General features: G+C 38.5%; 1 protein-coding gene across 8 annotated transcripts in view; it reads right to left on the reverse strand.

Annotated features, from left to right (window-relative positions):
- The window catches only part of CMKLR2 (chemerin chemokine-like receptor 2), a 42,189-nt gene that overhangs the window by 24,017 nt on the left and 1,026 nt on the right, over positions 1–17,146 (reverse strand). For 2 of the 8 annotated variants that reach the window (XM_081052115.1, XM_081052119.1), the window contains exons 2-5: positions 16,567–16,752; positions 14,226–14,378; positions 12,670–12,710; positions 5,265–5,315 (exon numbers count right to left, since the gene is read on the reverse strand). The gene's annotated coding sequence lies outside the window, so the exon portion shown is untranslated. The remainder of the gene's footprint in view (positions 1–5,264; positions 5,316–12,669; positions 12,711–14,225; positions 14,379–16,566; positions 16,753–17,146) is intronic. The other 6 variants (XM_081052118.1, XM_081052122.1, XM_081052116.1 and 3 more) reach the window with 3 other exon arrangements.

Below are 17,146 nucleotides of genomic sequence, written 5' to 3' on the forward strand. Positions count from 1 at the left end.
AGGCAGTGTGGAGGTTCCTCAAAAAATCACAAATAGAATTACCATATGACCCAGCAATCCCTCTCCTGGGTATCTACGCAAAAAATCTGAAAACATTTATCCATAAAGACACGTGTGTTCCAATATTCACCGCAGCTTTGTTTACGGTGGCCAAGACATGGAAACAACCAAAATGTCCTTCAATAGATGAATGGATAAAGAAGTTGTGGTACATATACACAATGGAATACTATTCGGCAGTAAGAAAAGATGATATAGGAACATTTGTGACAATATGGATAGATCTTGAGAGTATAATGCTAAGTGAAATAAGTCAGACAGAAAAAGCAGAGAACCATGTGATTTCACTGATATGTGGTATATAAACCAAAAACAACAAAAGAACAAGACAAACAAATGAGAAACAAAAACTCATAGACACAGACAATAGTTTAGTGGTTACCAGAGGGTAAGGGGGGAGGGGGGTGGAAGATGAGGGTAAAGGGGATCAAATATATGGTGATGAAAGGAGAACTGATTCTGGGTGGTGAACACACAATGGGATTTATAGATGATGTAATACAGAATTGTACACCTGAAATCTATGTAATTTTACTAACAAATGTCACCCCAATAAATTAAACAAAACAAAACAAAAACAAAAAAGCAAATAGGGCAAATTTTTAACAATTGGTGAATCTAGGTAAAGGGGATATGAGAGGATTCTTTGTATTTTTCTTGCAACATCCCCCCCCGCCCCGTAAGCTTGAAATTATTTTCAAATAAGAAATATATGTGTGTTTATGTTATTATGTTATTTATATATGTAGATACATATGTATGTAACATATAAATGACTACAAATCAACCAGATATAGCAAAATGCTAACAATTGACCTAGATTATAGATATATGGCTTTTTTTCTGTACTATTCTTTCAACTGCTCTGAATGTGTGAAATTTTTCATTAAAAAGTTGGAAAAAAACAATAGGGGCCAGGATGTTTGCTATTGCTTAACTCTTTAAGGTTGGAAGACTATACCTTCTGAAGCACTATGCCTTTATTTTCAGGTTGCTGCCCAAGTTTAAAGGTTACTCTATTTGCAATTAACTGAGAACATCGATTAGCATACCAATTAGATTCTTAAAGTTTTCCCCTCTATAAGGTAGAACTCTTGAATCATTAATTATTTACCTCCTTACTGTAAGAAACCCCATAAGATATAAATTCTAAGTACCAAATCTTTATCTCTTTTTATTCTCTGCTGTATCTGTACTTGCTAGAACAATTCCTAGAACACAGAATATGCTCAATAAATATCTGTTAAAAGAACAAGTGAGAAAGACCGAAAATAAATGTAATCTTGGTATAGGTTAATAAGTAGACCTACTAAACATCAACTCCTACCATTATGGCAAAACATTAAATTTGGTTTTACTTTTTGCTTGCTTCCTCTTTCTTAATGCAAGTTGGAAGAATCTAAATTCTAGATTTTAGCAATCAAGTAGCTCATCTGGATGAACCTGGGGGAGGAAGTAGTGAAGGTACTGCTTCTGGGTTCCTCGTGGGAGAGGCAGAGAGCTGTTTGAATGCAAGCCCTTCCTTCCGGGCAGTTAGGTATAAAGTGACCTGTGACCTTGAGCAAAGGGGTGTAGCCGCAGCTGAGGGCCTAGGAAGAGAGGACTCACCACACAGCATTGAGCTGCCTTGAGATCAGGGGAACCAACGCTCCACCACACTTGAAGGAGAGATCTGAAGGCTCTATGAAGTGACGCATCAGAAAATATAGTTTCTTTATGAGCCAAGTGTCAGTGTTCATTCAAAGAGGCTGGAAATGAGTAAAGCTACAGGAGATACATCAGCCAGGAGTCAGAACGCAGAAATCAGGGCTGGAGCAAGAACCAAGAGGAATCTACATAGTTGCGGAAATAGGGTGCATCAGTTTATCAATAGGGTGCTTGTATTAACCACAAAACAACCGCCTTCCCATGATCATGACTTCCTGGCAAACCACTTGGTTCTTGCTGATGGTGCTGGTGGCGAACCGGACTCAGTCTTCCATGGCAAGTGTCACCCTGAGACACAGGCGACTGTTGTTTCAGGGATCCCTTTATAGTCTTGTCATGCGGGATCTCAGCTCCTGCTCCCTGCACAAGAACGCAGGATATGGCTAGGCCAAAAAGGAACACCCACGGAGCCATAGATAGGGGAGTCATACCACTATATCCTCGCTGGCGGCTGGGTTGGAGACACAGGAAGCAGGAGCCACACGATGCGCAATCCGGCCGCCCGCTTCTCTGCCAACCAACCCACCAACCCCTTGTTAACTGCAATCTGCGCTTGCTAGCGCAGCCGTGGCAGTTATATCAGTGGCTAACAGCTCACTGGTTACAGCTGAAGGCCAACTGGTCACAGCTGATGGCCATCTACTACCCGAGCCAGCACCTTTCCATGTGAGGCCAAGAGCCTGGAAACTGCTCTCTGGGACTCTGCCCCCATAAGTCTACTACACTCACTATTTCTACTTCCAGCTCAGAATCAGAGAAAGTTGATCGAAGTCTAACCACGAGCCTTCAATTTTTATCTTTATCCTCCTGTCTAGCCCTCACCTTCTCATTTGCAAATCTAGAGAGCTGCTTGCTTTATTTAAAATAATTGTTTAAATTTGTAATTAGTTATTTTGCATTGAATAATAAAAGTTATCTTTTTAACTAACACACCCAGCAAATATCCGAAGAGTTTTCAAGGTGGTGTCTTATACTGCTGAAAAACAACCCCACTTCCCAACTTCTTGACATATTGTATTGTAATGTTAGAATTAAAATCAGTAGAGTAGTCTTAACTCAGAGGTACATTGTAAGACATGATTTATGATATGTAAGTGTCCTGAGAAACATGATTAATGGTTGGGTTTAATTTCTGATAGTTTACCCATCTACAGTGAGAGCGTTATATAATGTTTCTCCATCTTTGTCTTAGAATTATTTCATTGAGAAATACTCAGCCATTGGCCTATCCCAAGGTTTGGCGTGGAAGAGGACTTTACTACGGATATCACCAGTGTGGCCAAGAGCTAAGTTAACAGGTGGGGAGTATTACTTCAGAAGCAGACTAAGTTAGTACAGCAAAGTAGAGGCAGTAAAACATTAAAGAGGTTTAATTAACTTCCAGGGATTTAGCTATAATTTTGCAATAAACTCTGGAAAGAAGCCATTTTACTTTCATTATGAAATTTGTGAATGTTGGTTTAATATTTTCTCTATTGAATTCCATATGAAAAAGGATAACATAATTCTTTCAGTATATTTAGGGCTGGCCAGGAAAAATTGTGAAAGATTTTGAAATGGGCAAAAAGATTCCTAGAAATCCTACCCCGTGTGTCTCTTCAGGTTCTATCTGCCTGTCATTGTCTTTGAGGTATTTTACAGTTGTGTAAGTTGTAGACAACTTATATTGCTGCAAATGACCTTTGTCCAGAGAAATGCAAATGAATTGTGTCTAGTGGAGTGTAATTGATTATTGCCCTGTGAGGATTGGCCGGTTTTGCAATTGTTGATAAATTCATTTCAACATTCTTGATGGCCCACATATTTGTGATACTTGGACTTCTCCTTTTAACCCATGTAACATTTTAGTGATTCTCTCATTAACTAATGAGTTAAATGAAACCTTTGAAACATCTTAATTTTTTGTATGCTTACATTAACTTCCCACTGCTCACACAGTGGGAAGTTCCCAAACTTAATTGTGAGTTATGATTTACCTGTTTAAAAATTATCTTTTTAAATTTGTTTTCTACCTTATTGAGATTAATTGACATATAACATGTTAGTTTCAGGTGTACGACATAATGATTTGATATTTGTATGAATTACAAAATGATCACAAGTCCAGTTAACAACTGTCACCATACATAGTCACAAATTTTTTTCTTGTGATGAGAACTTTTAAGATTTACTCTCTTAGCAACTTCAAATACGCAATACAGTATTATTAACTATAGTTGACATGCTGTACATTACATCCTCATAACGTATTTATTTTATAACTGGAAACTTGTACCCCTTCACCCATTTCATCCATTGCCCACCCTCTGGTAACCACTAATCTGTTCTCTGTATCTTTGACCTTGGTGTTTTAAAAAATTATCTTTTAGTAAGTCTTTAGTCAAAACTGTTGGTCTGATTTTGGGAGGAGAATTGACAGTAGGGAGAAAAGGGTGGGGACGTGGTAAAGGTTTTCTTAAAATGTGTATGAAGTTTCTTTCTGGTCCATTCAATTTCCAAAACCAAATTTACCTTCCACTCCTAGGATAATGATGGAACTAAACATCAGGATGGGGAAGCACTCAGACAAATGTGGCACTTGGGGGTGGGTGTTTAAGAATAATACCAGGCAAACAGGGAAGGCCTTAAGGGAAGAGAATTCTGATTCGACCTCAAGTCTGATATTGCCAAGTGAAATTCTTTCTTTAAGGATGCCAGACTCTCTTTCCCTTATCCCTACCTGTTCTCTTTTAAGACTGTGTGTTAGAAGCCAGGTCCTTAATGTGACTGTTGGAAACAGAGGTAGGGGAGCAGGGGGGAACGGGGGGGGGGGTGGGGGGGTGGAAGGCGGGGGAGAGGACCAATAAGCAAGATTAATGTAACTGTTTTGCACAGCTAGGATGTTTAACACAGTATTCAAATACGTGCAGCTTTTCTTTTCTCTCTTGCTTGCTCTCTTTTTTTTTTCCTTTTTTTTTTTTTTTTTGCAGTTAGACTGAAACCACGTTAATCCCTCAAAGGGACAGAGGAAGGAATCTAAGCCAATGTTCCAGCCATCCCAAAACTACAACGTAATTGATTAAATGCGGCACTTTGCCTGATCAGCACAATAGTTTGCGAACACAAAATGCCTTCTTTGTCCTGAGGATACCATCTGCCTCACCAAACTGGGATGAAGAGAGGTCACAGCAGCCCCAAAGAAGTTCCAGTTATATTTAATCTGTAACTGTCCTTGCCTCAACTCTCCCTTAGGATATCTAAATAATCCTAGGGTTTACGTGGAGTTGAGTGTTATTTCTACATTCCCCTCTCCAGTCTGTTTTCTTTCTCTTCTGTCACCATGGTCTCTCCAGTTGTTAAACTTCCTTCTTTCCTCCCAGACCCTCCTCACCAAGTACTTCCATGTAATCTAGAAACAATCACAAACATTTCTGAGCAGTATTTTATGGCTGTTAAGATCTAGAGCCCTGGAGTCAGACAGACCTTGGTTTCTAATTGCAGTGCCCTTTTTTACCTACCTGTGTGGACTTGGGAAATTAGTCAAAAGCTCGAAGCTTCAGTTTCCCCATCTGTAAAAGAAGGATAATAACAAATAGTTTATTGGGCAGCCTGGAGGATGAAATAAGGCAATTAAGTGCAGCTTAGTGTCTGACAGTCATCTATCATTATTACAATTTCCTTCTCTATCTCCAGTCTCCTATTTCCTATTTTCCCTCTATCTGTAGTGCCCTCCTATTTCCTATTTTCTCATTTGTAGATACTACTGCACATCTTCCCCCTCAATCCAACATAGATACTGACAGGGTTCAGGACATGCTACCCCAAACTATGCCAACTTGGCATATTGATATTTTAAGATGAAGGAATTTGAGAAACAGCAGGAACAGGAAGGCTTTTCTGACCTTCCCCTGAAGCAGTTCATGAGACCCACATGTGAAAGGTGCCTCCCTATACTCAGGGGAAAGGAGCATCTTTATCTCCGAAGGTGGAGGGATGGACGTGGAGAGGAATCTGACAAAACAGGACTTGCTAGATTCTCCACCACCCCCTTTACTACTCTTAGCTCATATCTCTTTGTCCCATCACATATGACTCCACTTTTCATCAAACACTCAGGTTTAACTGTTTCTTCAGGTCTTCATTACGAAGCCTTCTTTATGAAGGCGCCCACATCATATAACACTTGTATTAAATAAATTTGTATGCTTTTCTATCTCTTAAATTAATATAAATTATATATATAATTGCACTGATATTAAATTTATATTTATTTATAATTAATATAAATAGATTAAAATTAATTTGTTCATCTGCCTTTTGTTATAAGGGCTCTAGCTGAGAATTTAGAAAGGTAGGAGGAAAAGATATTCTTTTCCTCCCTCCAATGCTGAATCAAAGACAGTGGTCTCACATACTATATCTTTTTTTTATTACAATCAATTCCACTTTATTCACCTATGTTCTGGGGAGAAAAACCCATCAGTCAACAATGGACAGTGTCTGGCTCATAGTAAGACCTGAAGAAGTGTGAGATATCGTTGTTTTTATCTTACTTTATTAGTCCTTTTATTAGGATGCATTATGAAATAATTCACAGAACTAACATGACTTTGTTGAAAAGTAGCAAATTCTTGGGTTTCCAGCTTATTTAATGATCACTGGTTCTAATCAGAGAGCTTGCTTGATTATATTATTTGTAATTAGATAACATTTTGGATTTATGTTTCATCCTAAGAGAAACCATCAGCTGAAAGATACCACTGTGAGCAACAAAATAGTGGTTTCCCCCGTCAGAGTAAAGCTGCATTGGGCTCATTCTTTCCTTTCCAAAAGGAGGACATTCCAATCCTGTGATAATGTTCTACTAAAAGAGTTTATTTATTTTACATCAAATGATGTGTGTTGATGAGTTCATTTTTTTGTGAGGAAGATTGCTACAACATAGCTGGGCTTCTTGCTATTATCTCACTGAGTTGCTGTAATCCAGCTGGCCAGAGAACACATCAGCTGTCTGCCTCAGCAAGAAAAACACCAGCTCTTCCAAAGAATCTCTGTTGGGGCATTCTTTTAAATGTGATGAATGAGTTATTTACTGATCGCTTGAGAAAAATGTAAAAAGGGGAAAAATGGTCATTCTTTAGGAAATTCCTGAAGGGCAGGCAGTGGATTCGAGCAGGTTCCATTTGCCAGGGCTAGAAAAGAGATCTAATTTTTTTTTTTTTTTTGAAATCAAGCTTTTACTTATTTAAGGTTGAATAAATGAGTGAATGTTCTTGTAAATGTTTTAATAAAAAGTTTAAATGGAGAGACACTCTCCACAATCGTTTTTTCCCCTCCCTGTGTTCTAGGAGATGGCATACATTTCTGAGGAGATCTGAAAATACCACTTTTATGGAGGGTTTGGTGCAATATGATCCTTCCGCCTAAATAAGCAGTTTCAAATGTGTGGTGAAATTCCCTTTCCCCATTTAATCTCTCAGAAAACAAAAGGCAAATGATGGAGAAATGCCATGTTATACGTGAAATATCATTCCAGAGCCAGGCATCCCTCCCAGACAAAGGAGGACTAGCTTAGTCATTTTACTATCTTCTACATTTCCCCCCATCTTCTTGGTCAGTGCACGTACAGAACTGTAATTAAGTACACATTTTGTGTGTATGTTGATTATGCTAAAATGAATCCAGAGGTGAATGGGTTCATTTGGAATAGAGTTAATGAAATGAAAGTCCATCTGGAGCAGAATGACAATCAAACAGAAAAGTCATGTTTAATATTATCTAAAGCACCTGGGCAATAGAATAAATAATTTATATCAGCTTAGTATTTTTCCATAAGGTAACCAAACAACTGATTTGACTAAGCTTTTATTTCCTGAATTTGCTGGTGGTTTTGGAATTAAGGAGAAAATCGCCAACAGTTTTAAAGGGCAAGCTGTATTTTTAGATTTCCCAAATGAACTCTTTCCTGACCTCCACAAGCCTATCGCACATTTTAAATTAGGATCTCTGCTCTACACTTGACTTACAATTTTACTTATGAATTCAATTTTACTTTGAATGCTTATTTGATAAAGGTCTCTCTCCCACCAGACTATAGTTTTGCTTACCTTTATACTCACAGAGCCTACTACAGAGCCTGGCAAATAGTAGACCTCAATATTTATTGACTGGTAGAAAGACAGCTCAGTGGGTTTTGATAACAGGTATTCATGCTCATAGGCAGCTCAACAATCACATTTTATTTTTGTCTAAGAAGGCAAAGGTGAGTTTGAGAAGGGAATTTAAGTTATTCATTATCATCAAATCCATTCATTCCTGTGTTCAGAACCTCAATCTATTAAAGGTGCTAAAGGAATGTTGATTACCTAGGAAAGCTAGCCTCCTTTCTGAGAGGTGTTAAATCTGTCCAGCCACTTAATTAGAGCAGGTCATTTGATGGACAACAGGTCCCACTTCCATGGAAAGATGATGAAGAATGTTCTCCAAAGTATTAAGAGCCAACTAGTTCCCTATAGACCGTATGGTTGTCTAATCATTTATTGCTTATAATTAAAACCAGTTCACCTAGCTACATTCAAAAGGAAGAAAATACTAAGCACATCTAATTATATAAAGCATTTAACACATTATGGTAATACCTAACATTCCCTGAGGATTTGTTAAGTGGCTAAGCAACTTTCCATGCATTTTCACATTGAATTCTCACAACAATCCTGTGAAGTACTATTATTATTCTATTATTTCTATGAGGCTAAAGAGAGGTTGGACAATTAGCAAAAGTGGTGAAGCCCAGAAGAGACTTCTGGGATTGTCTGGCTTCAGGGACTTTCTTCTTAACCCTTGTTCCCTCTCTGTATTACTTATCTGTTAATATGTTTATCTTCCTTACTAAACTGTGAGAGCCTCAAGGGCAGGGACTATGTTTTACTCATCCTATATCTCAAGTACAGAGCAGAGTGCAGGAAACATAATAGGTGCTCAATAAAAGTTTAGTGAATGAAGGGAGAAGTGCTTTCTCAATCATCAAAGCCATAGTTAATATGGTTTTAGTGTTAAATATACAACTATATAATGTGCATAAACAAAATACACAAGTCAACAAATTTTTATATAATAAAATAAGTATATATAAATGTATCTAACTATTTTTATTAAATTAGTAATCCATATTTTTTTACGTTGGAGCATAAGGAATTGCCATTTTGTTAGGTCAAAGTCAAATAATCACTTTTATATGGTACAACCTAGTGAAAAAAAATCTATGTCAACTTTTAGTTATATAATTAAGCAGAATGCTCCACTACCAGATTTCTCCTACTCAGATAGAGGCTTATCATTGTAAACCGCTAAAGAGAAAGTTTTATGAAAAATTAAGGATATCTGTAAGCACTTTCTTCTGTTTCCAATATCTAACTTAATATACAAATTTACATGCCAGGTAAAGATAATTTGGTCCCGCACATATTTACTAGACTTGGCTTGGAGTCTCTGTCTTTTCCAAGCTACCAGGTTGCATACCTCCTTTCAAAGTTCTGCTGCATGAAATCCTCCCCTTTTTATATTAACTCTGCCTTTATCTCAAGCCCTGATGCACCCTCTAGTGTTCCTCAAACATTTTTTGTAATGACTAACTACATGTGTCTATAATCATCACTTTTTGTTGAATATGAAGTCTGTTGTATTTAATTACGTAAAGCATTGGCAACGGACTGACTAAACCCAACTGATTCAGTTATTATGCTAGATGGCTGACTGGTTGACCATGGGCAGTTCTTTAATAACTTTTTTTTCCTTGCACAAAAGAAACACAAAATGAGAACTTCAGAGAGTAGCCCTGGACGCCATTTTAAGCACACGTGAATTCTGCTTTGCTTCTATATAATTGCTGAGACAAAAGTATGACCTCTCCCTATTGAATTCTTTGTATGTTAAATGTAATGAATTACTTTCTTGGCTTCACCTTACTTGGAACTTAGTCATCTAGCCTTTTCGCCACTGATACCAAAAAGGCCTCCTATTTTGGTGTTCTAATAATGTCCACCTAAACCACTGATGGGCCTGAATTCTTTTTCTACTCTGCTTCGGTCTTCGGTTTAAAAACCACACTCTAAGTCCATTTGGGAATTTCCCCGTACTAGTTGGGTCCCAATTGCAGCCTGGCTTTGAGCGCAGCTTTATTATTGGGGTTGGTGAAATTCTGAAATATGTAATCAGCAACACTGGTACTACAGGTTTTCAGGACTTAAATGAGAGCCTTCATTACAGAACTGAGTTAGATATGGATTCCCTAGCAGAGAGAAGTCGGCAGGGTTGTTGAAAATAGCACAGCAAGAAACATAAAGTGCTATATACATGTATTTCTATTGTAACCTGCAAATTTCCCCAGTTGACCATGAGGACAAATGGGAGAGCATTTGTAGTTTTAACTCAGGATTCAATGGGGTGTCCCCAGTGGTACCCACTTTGTTTGCCCAATAAATATACCACCCTTGAGAAGAGTTCACTAAAAAGTATTTCCAGGGTCTCCGGAAGGTGAATTCCATGTTTGTATACAAGTGTGCTCCTCTTGGGTGCCAAGACTCTGTCAGGTGTACTGCCACAGCACCGGGCAGTACTGGCCTTGTCAGAGCTGGGTAGAGCTTGAGGAGGAAGTGAGGGTTGTGAGCTAGAGAATTCTCTTATGCTAGACATTTTTTGTTGTTACAGAAGACCCAAAATAGGCCTTTTGTGCCCTGATGTTTTAGTGGCAACAACGCTTCCTATTGTCACTCATATGCTGTTCTCAGACCCCCTCTCCTCTCAGAAGTCAGTCTGTTCTGGGCTCCTCCCTCCCGGTAAGGTCTTCCACATGGAGCTCCCCAGACCAAGGACTTCTGGTGGGTGCACTTATCGGGTGCTCAGTCTAGTCCAGATCTTTTCATCTCACTTTGACTCCTGATGGGACGCCCATACCAGCCTCACCTCCTCCATGACCTGTTAATGTCCATGTTCCTGTCCACGTCCATCTGTCCCTTTTCTGAACTCCATTTCCTGTAGGTACTACACACTTTGAAAATGTTTTTATTTAATAACTTAATGCTGTCTCCCAGACAACACAACTTGAAGCTTACGTAAGGCAAGAACCTTCCATTCAAATTCCTGTGTCTTCTTCTACCACACTAGCGGAGGATTCAGTCAGTATTTGCTTGACACAGAATGGTGGCTTCTGTTTATTCATGAGAAAGAAACAACCTCCCTTCCCTCCAAAAATGGAAAACAGCATACTTCCAAATAAGGAGCCATATTTTCCAACTTCCCTCTCCCTTTGCTTGAACATGGAGATAAAAACCGAGATTTGTAAAACAAAATGTCAACTATTCCAAAGCTCTCACATGCCTTATTTACTTGTTTTCAGGAATTCTTTTATCACAACCAAGTCTTTTATTTGCATTTATCCTGTAGAAAATTGCTGGATGCAGTGTTTCACACACTCAAATGTACATGGGCTAGTTCATTGTGTGTGCTGAATAAGAGGCCAATGAGACCAAGGTCAAATGGTTGCCTCTACCATGGGTCAGTTTGGTTCACACAGCCAGAAACTCTTCTACAGGCAAAGCCAGACCCCGTTTAACCACTGCCCTGCCACCCTTTAATTAATCATTGACCGATATAGTCACTTGATTGAAGGGAAGGCTGCATAATTTCTAGCAAAATGTTGTGCCTGAATCATGTATAGTTTTATTACAATTTTCTTTGTTTATTTATTGTCGTTTCCTGTTAATACTGTTTCCTTTAACAACGAAGAGCATTTTTCATCTCGTTTGAGTATCAATGGAATAATCAGAACATACTATGATAACTGAAGAATATGAAAAAATAGAGTCTGAATAACAGATGTGTCTCAAAAAAAAAAAAAAAGATGTGTCTCACCAAATATTTATTAGGTATCCACTGTGCTAAGTACCCTAAGTACCCACTACATATATCGCATTGAGCAATGACTTAAATGGTTAAAAAGGTGGTGGGAGGATTGGAGAACTGCAGGGAAATTAGCCTCAGATTTCTTTTAGAGGAAAGGAAATTGAGGTCCAGAGACTTTGTTCTGCCTCAAGCCCTGAAACAAGTTAGAGGCAGAGTTGGGATTAGAGTTCTGGGGAGATAGGCAAAATCAAAATAACAAGTGTAAAGATATTGTGCAACCATTGATTTGAGGCATATTTAGAAATTGTCCAATTTAAAAGAATTCTATGTTAGTAATCTTCATTTAAATAGGTATGTTATTTTTATATTAAAAAATGTTATACTATCAGTTTTTCTTGTCTAAAGTTAATGTCACCAAAGAAACCAGGTGAATTAGCACTGGAGTCCCTACCAGGTTGAAGGGTTTAACTTTTTGTGGTAAATACAAAAATTGAGATCAGAAGAAAAAAAATAGATAAGAATTTTCAAAATTATAAAGTTTTTAAATTATAAAAGTAATGGACTATTAGAGAAAGTTTTGGGGGAAAGAAAGGATGTATCGCCTGAAAGGGTCCAGAATATGCCACTGTGGCATAAAAATTATTTTGAAAAGGCAATTAAGGTCTCAAAAGAATTCAATTGTCATAAGTCCCCTCCCTATGAGCAACCAGAGTAAAGACACACCACACCTAAACAGACACATCATAAAAACAATAATATTGCCACCTATTCTCCTAAGGGCTCATTTATCTTACTAAAAAGTCATTTATTTTCCCATACATGCCCTTTCTCCTCCTCCCTTCCTTCTTAAAAAGTCCCTTGTTTTCCGACTGTTAAGTGCCCTTCTCCCCCATCACTTCTGCTATTAAAAGGGTTTATATGCCCCAGACTCTAACCATCCCTTTGAGTCACATTTTTCTATGAACTCTTCTATGCACACTAATAAAAATGTGTGATTACATTTTTGTTTTTTCTCTTACTAACCTGTCTTGTCCGTTTAATTCACAGGACCTCAGGAACTGCACCTAAGAGGGTAGAAGAAAATATTGTCCTCCGACACACCATTACCATGTCATTAGCTCAACACAATTATCTTCAATTTTTCATATTTTCTTCAATTTTTTTAACTGCATTTGTTCTTTACATAATTATAATCATTAACATTATAAGCCCCATCTATGATGCTACATAACCCTCCAAATTATGATTTTTCTAATGACTGCAAAATATTTCATGGGGATGACATATAAGTTTCTTTAAAAGCCTCCTGTTGGATATGTAGATTGCTTCTCATTTTTTAAAGTTATAAATAATTTGGGAAAAATTTGAACATAAAGCTTTTCTCCTTTTAAAATTCCGTAAGTTGGCTCCAAAGTGCTGTGGCTTTGAAAAGGGAATGTTGTGTTAAATACCTATCTCAGGGAGATGATAATTAGTGGTAAACAAGAAAATGTTGACAGTCTTTTATAAACTAAATAACTTAAGGTTCAGGTACAATCATAAAGGCCATGAAAAAACTTAAAAGCCATTTAGTATCTGGAAGACATGCAAACATGATGAGAATTATTCAGTAAGAGGAATTACTTGAACTAGGTAATTTGAAACCCAGAGAAAGGTCCCTTGGCTTTTTCCCCCCCATAAGACAAACAAAAAAAATGGTGAATTAATTTAGCAACAAGTTTGTGGAAGCTTGGGAGAATGCATTTGCTTTAAGTGAAAAGAGCCAATTTAAGAGAGTAATTGCAGATGAAAGCTCTGATATCAAACCTTGATTTGATTTTCATTAGCTTTCACTTGGAGGAAATGATAAACTATTAGAAACAAGCAATTCGTGCTTACAGTTATCTGACTACTAAAGGAACAATCGAGTTACTTGAACCTTTCCTCCCAGCTACTGTGCTGCATTTAGCCATTTGTCCTTCATTAGAGGGCCCAAGACCAACTATTCTAACAGGCAATTGATTAGGAGATTTCAAATAGAAACAACAAAGAAATGTTTGATTTGAAGAACCACAAGCCTATTCATCTTAAAAAGAGAAGGGGAAAAAACAACCAAACCACATTACAACACAATTTAGAACTTTTTTCCCACCTTGTAATCTAAGAAGGGCAAAATCAATTTTCATCTCAGAGTACCATTTTCTCCTATTAGATTTCTCTACAGTGAGCTTTCCACAAATGATGCTTGATCATTTCTGAGTCACAACTACTTAAAACCCACATTTATGAGCAGTCATTTTCTAGGTAAAAGCTGAGGAAATTGCAGAAAGTTTTTTTGTGCCCTCATGTTCTCTCTGTCAGTGTTTTAGATTTAATCAGCAGCTGTGGCAAGCCCTGTTATGATTCTTCCCTCAACACTTTTGACAGAACCAAAAATATGAACCTGCACATACAGCTTTTCATAAACTATCAGGAGTCCTTTTTCTTTTTTGCCAGCTGGTAATTAGTCAAAATACTGTTTTGGAAATAAATCATGTGCAGGAATCCTCATCAGGTCACTTGCAAATGTGTCAGTTTGAGAAAAACAAAGCAGCACTTACCAGTTAATTTTCTGTGAGGAGAGAAGCTATTGTGATGCCTGGGTGTAACCTCCCGGCTGCAGTATGAAATGGAGGGTGGTTTTCAGAACGGCTACGTTGAACACTCTTTTCCCTGCCTCCTCATTTGGCTTTTATCTGGCTTTTGAAATGACACTGTTGAGGAGAATGATGTTGGGTTTCACTTGAATGTGGTTCTTCCCTTCCACCACCCTCCATAAAAAATTCATCACGTATTCCAGGAGAAAAGTAAGCAATGCACATACTGCACAAATTAATTCTTTTGCTCAGCATGTATGTGTGTGTAATGGAGATTTGTTGTGTTTTTTTTTTTTTTTTAATGGAAATCATTACTATTGGCTGCAGTGCCGCAGGCTGCAAAACAGTGATGGGGGAGGCAGCGATTACTCCTTTGTTTGGGTGGGCTTTTGCTTATGAAAAATCAAGTTAAATTGCATTCCAAGGACGATACGAAAAGAGCCTTAGAAATGTCAAAAGAGAGCTTTTCAAGTGCACTGGGTTTCCGTGTATTTCTGATAGTGAAGAATTGGAATCACATTATTCGTGAAGCACGTATTTTGATTTTTATTTCTTTATTGAGATAGGTTGAGAGAGAACTTTCCAGACTGAGGAAATTAAAGATTTGATTTTTATCCCTCAGCTCATATCTGTGGGCTCCATCTGTGTATCTGAAGCAGGACTCAGAATTCAGAAATTCACGGGGTGAGAATTCTGGAGGCTAAGGGTAAACAAGCCTTTATGTGGTTAGCTTCCCTCTGCAGGGCTAACTTGATTATTTTTGTAAGATCTAACATCAGCTTGACCACGTGATATTGGAAATCGAACATTATTAGCTCCGAAAACAGTGTGAGGCCAGCTAATTGAACATTGTTTGAGGAGCACACGATTTTGTATTTGACTGCCATGAAACACTGAAAGGGGAGCAGAATGTGCCAACTCAAAATATGCCTCTTTGACACAAGGATTAGCTTGAGCTGATTATTTTTAAGAAACTGCAGACACAGAAAAAGCTCTGAAAACAGTAAAAGTTACCTTTTTGTAAAATGGAAATCTACATTTATAAAGGAAATCTGCATTAGAAAGGGGGCCCCCCGTCCCGCGAAGAGAGCTAGTGCTAGAGATAAGTTTTTCCTCTGAGCCACTCATTTACCAGTCAGGCCAACCTTTGTTTACCAAATATTTCCTCTTCTCACCTTCCTGTGAATTGCCTTCCTCCCTTTCAACCAAGACCCATCCCTCCCTTTTCTTAGCTGAGGAGCCTTTATAGTCCTGTCTTCTGGTGGCCATTCCAGCCTCACCACGTGGGCCTCCTGAATGTATGTAATTAAAATTGTTGTTTTTTCCCCCCCTCCTGTTAGTCTTTTTTACACGGGGTCTTAGCCGAGAACAATGAAAGGTAGAGGGAAAATGCTTTTTCCTCTTTTCCAAGACCAAGTCTAGAAAATGTGAAGCAGTAATCCGCACGGTGGGGGGTACGGGTGGGGTGGGACCAACCTGGACTAACTCTGGGCGGTGGGGGGTGGGGGTGTACGCGTTTACAAACTACAAATATCCCCGGGCCCCTAAGGATGTACACTCTCCCACATTTGCTCCCACTCCCTTGATTCATTCCACAGAAGTAACCACTATTAATAAGCTGGGCACATTTCCTTTCAGTATGACCCTAGCCTAGATGTGCCCGTTGAAGAAGGTGGCGGCAGAGCTCTCGGCTGGAGACTCCTAGCCAGTCACCAGGTCCCATTCCTTTGGGTCAGGAATCTTCAGCTTTACCAGGAGTGAAAGGCTACCTTCGGTCATCACACAAAAGCATAATTTCACCCACAAAAGACATCTGGAGGATTTCAAGAAGTTTTGGTTACTCGGCATAGTTTCCGAGTTTAGCTTTTGGTGGTACACGGGAGGCCCTGAGTAGCAACGGAGAGAGTCGAGAAATGACATGCAGCCGAAATTTACTACGCGACAAGCACAGTTTAAGCACAGTACCCACTGAAACTCAGGAAAGTGGACACATTTTCATGTTTTAGTTACCACCTAAAACAATAGAGTTGAAAGATATGATTCCTTAGCTTTGAAATTGGTCCCCCAAAATCAGGGACAGTAATAAATATCTCGGCTGTGATTTTGAGAAGCTCCCCTAAGACATGTAATCATATATATATATATATATATATATATATATATATATATATATATATATGTTACAAGCCATGCCACATGCATATAGTTAGTTAGATAACTACATGTGTGTGGCATGGCTTACAATTGATCTGTTATTCAAAAGTAGTTGAAGCTGAAATGCTCAGCTGTGCTAGAGATAACTTACCTGCGGGGGGAGGGGTGTGCAATGGAGCAATGGACGCTGGGTGCATTGGTTAAACTGGTCAATCAGTTCATTGGAGATGTATTAAGAGAGTCTCTACTGCAAGTTGCACGGTGGGAGTTCAGTCCCAGGCATCTGACTCCAAATGCCATCTCCTAAAATACATGTCGACGTAAGAAATGTCCAAACCTGTAGAGAGAATTTTTATGAGTTTATTCGAGCCAAACGGACAATTGCCAGGAAGCAAAATCTCAACGGATTGAGAAAATGCTCTAGAGAATGACAGTTTTGTAGCTTATTGTATACATTAGAATCAAAGGAGGAGACAAAGTTTCCTCCTTTCAAGGCAATTTACCTGATATCCATTGGTGGTAGATTAAGGCAGCAAGAGAAAGCAAAGTGGGAGGGGGGAATCTCTGGGATTGGATTAAAATAAGATGGGGAGACACAGACTTCTTTTACACTGGTGGGTACAGGACAGATAATAATTCACATTTACAGCACATAGAGATGGTATGTGGGGGAACTAGATAACATGAGGGGTTCTGTGGTCTCCTGCTCTGGTGCAGTGGGCTGTGCCCTG

This window comes from Rhinolophus hipposideros (assembly GCF_964194185.1).
Source record: "Rhinolophus hipposideros genome assembly, chromosome: 6".
NCBI classification, from domain to species: domain Eukaryota; kingdom Metazoa; phylum Chordata; class Mammalia; order Chiroptera; family Rhinolophidae; genus Rhinolophus; species Rhinolophus hipposideros.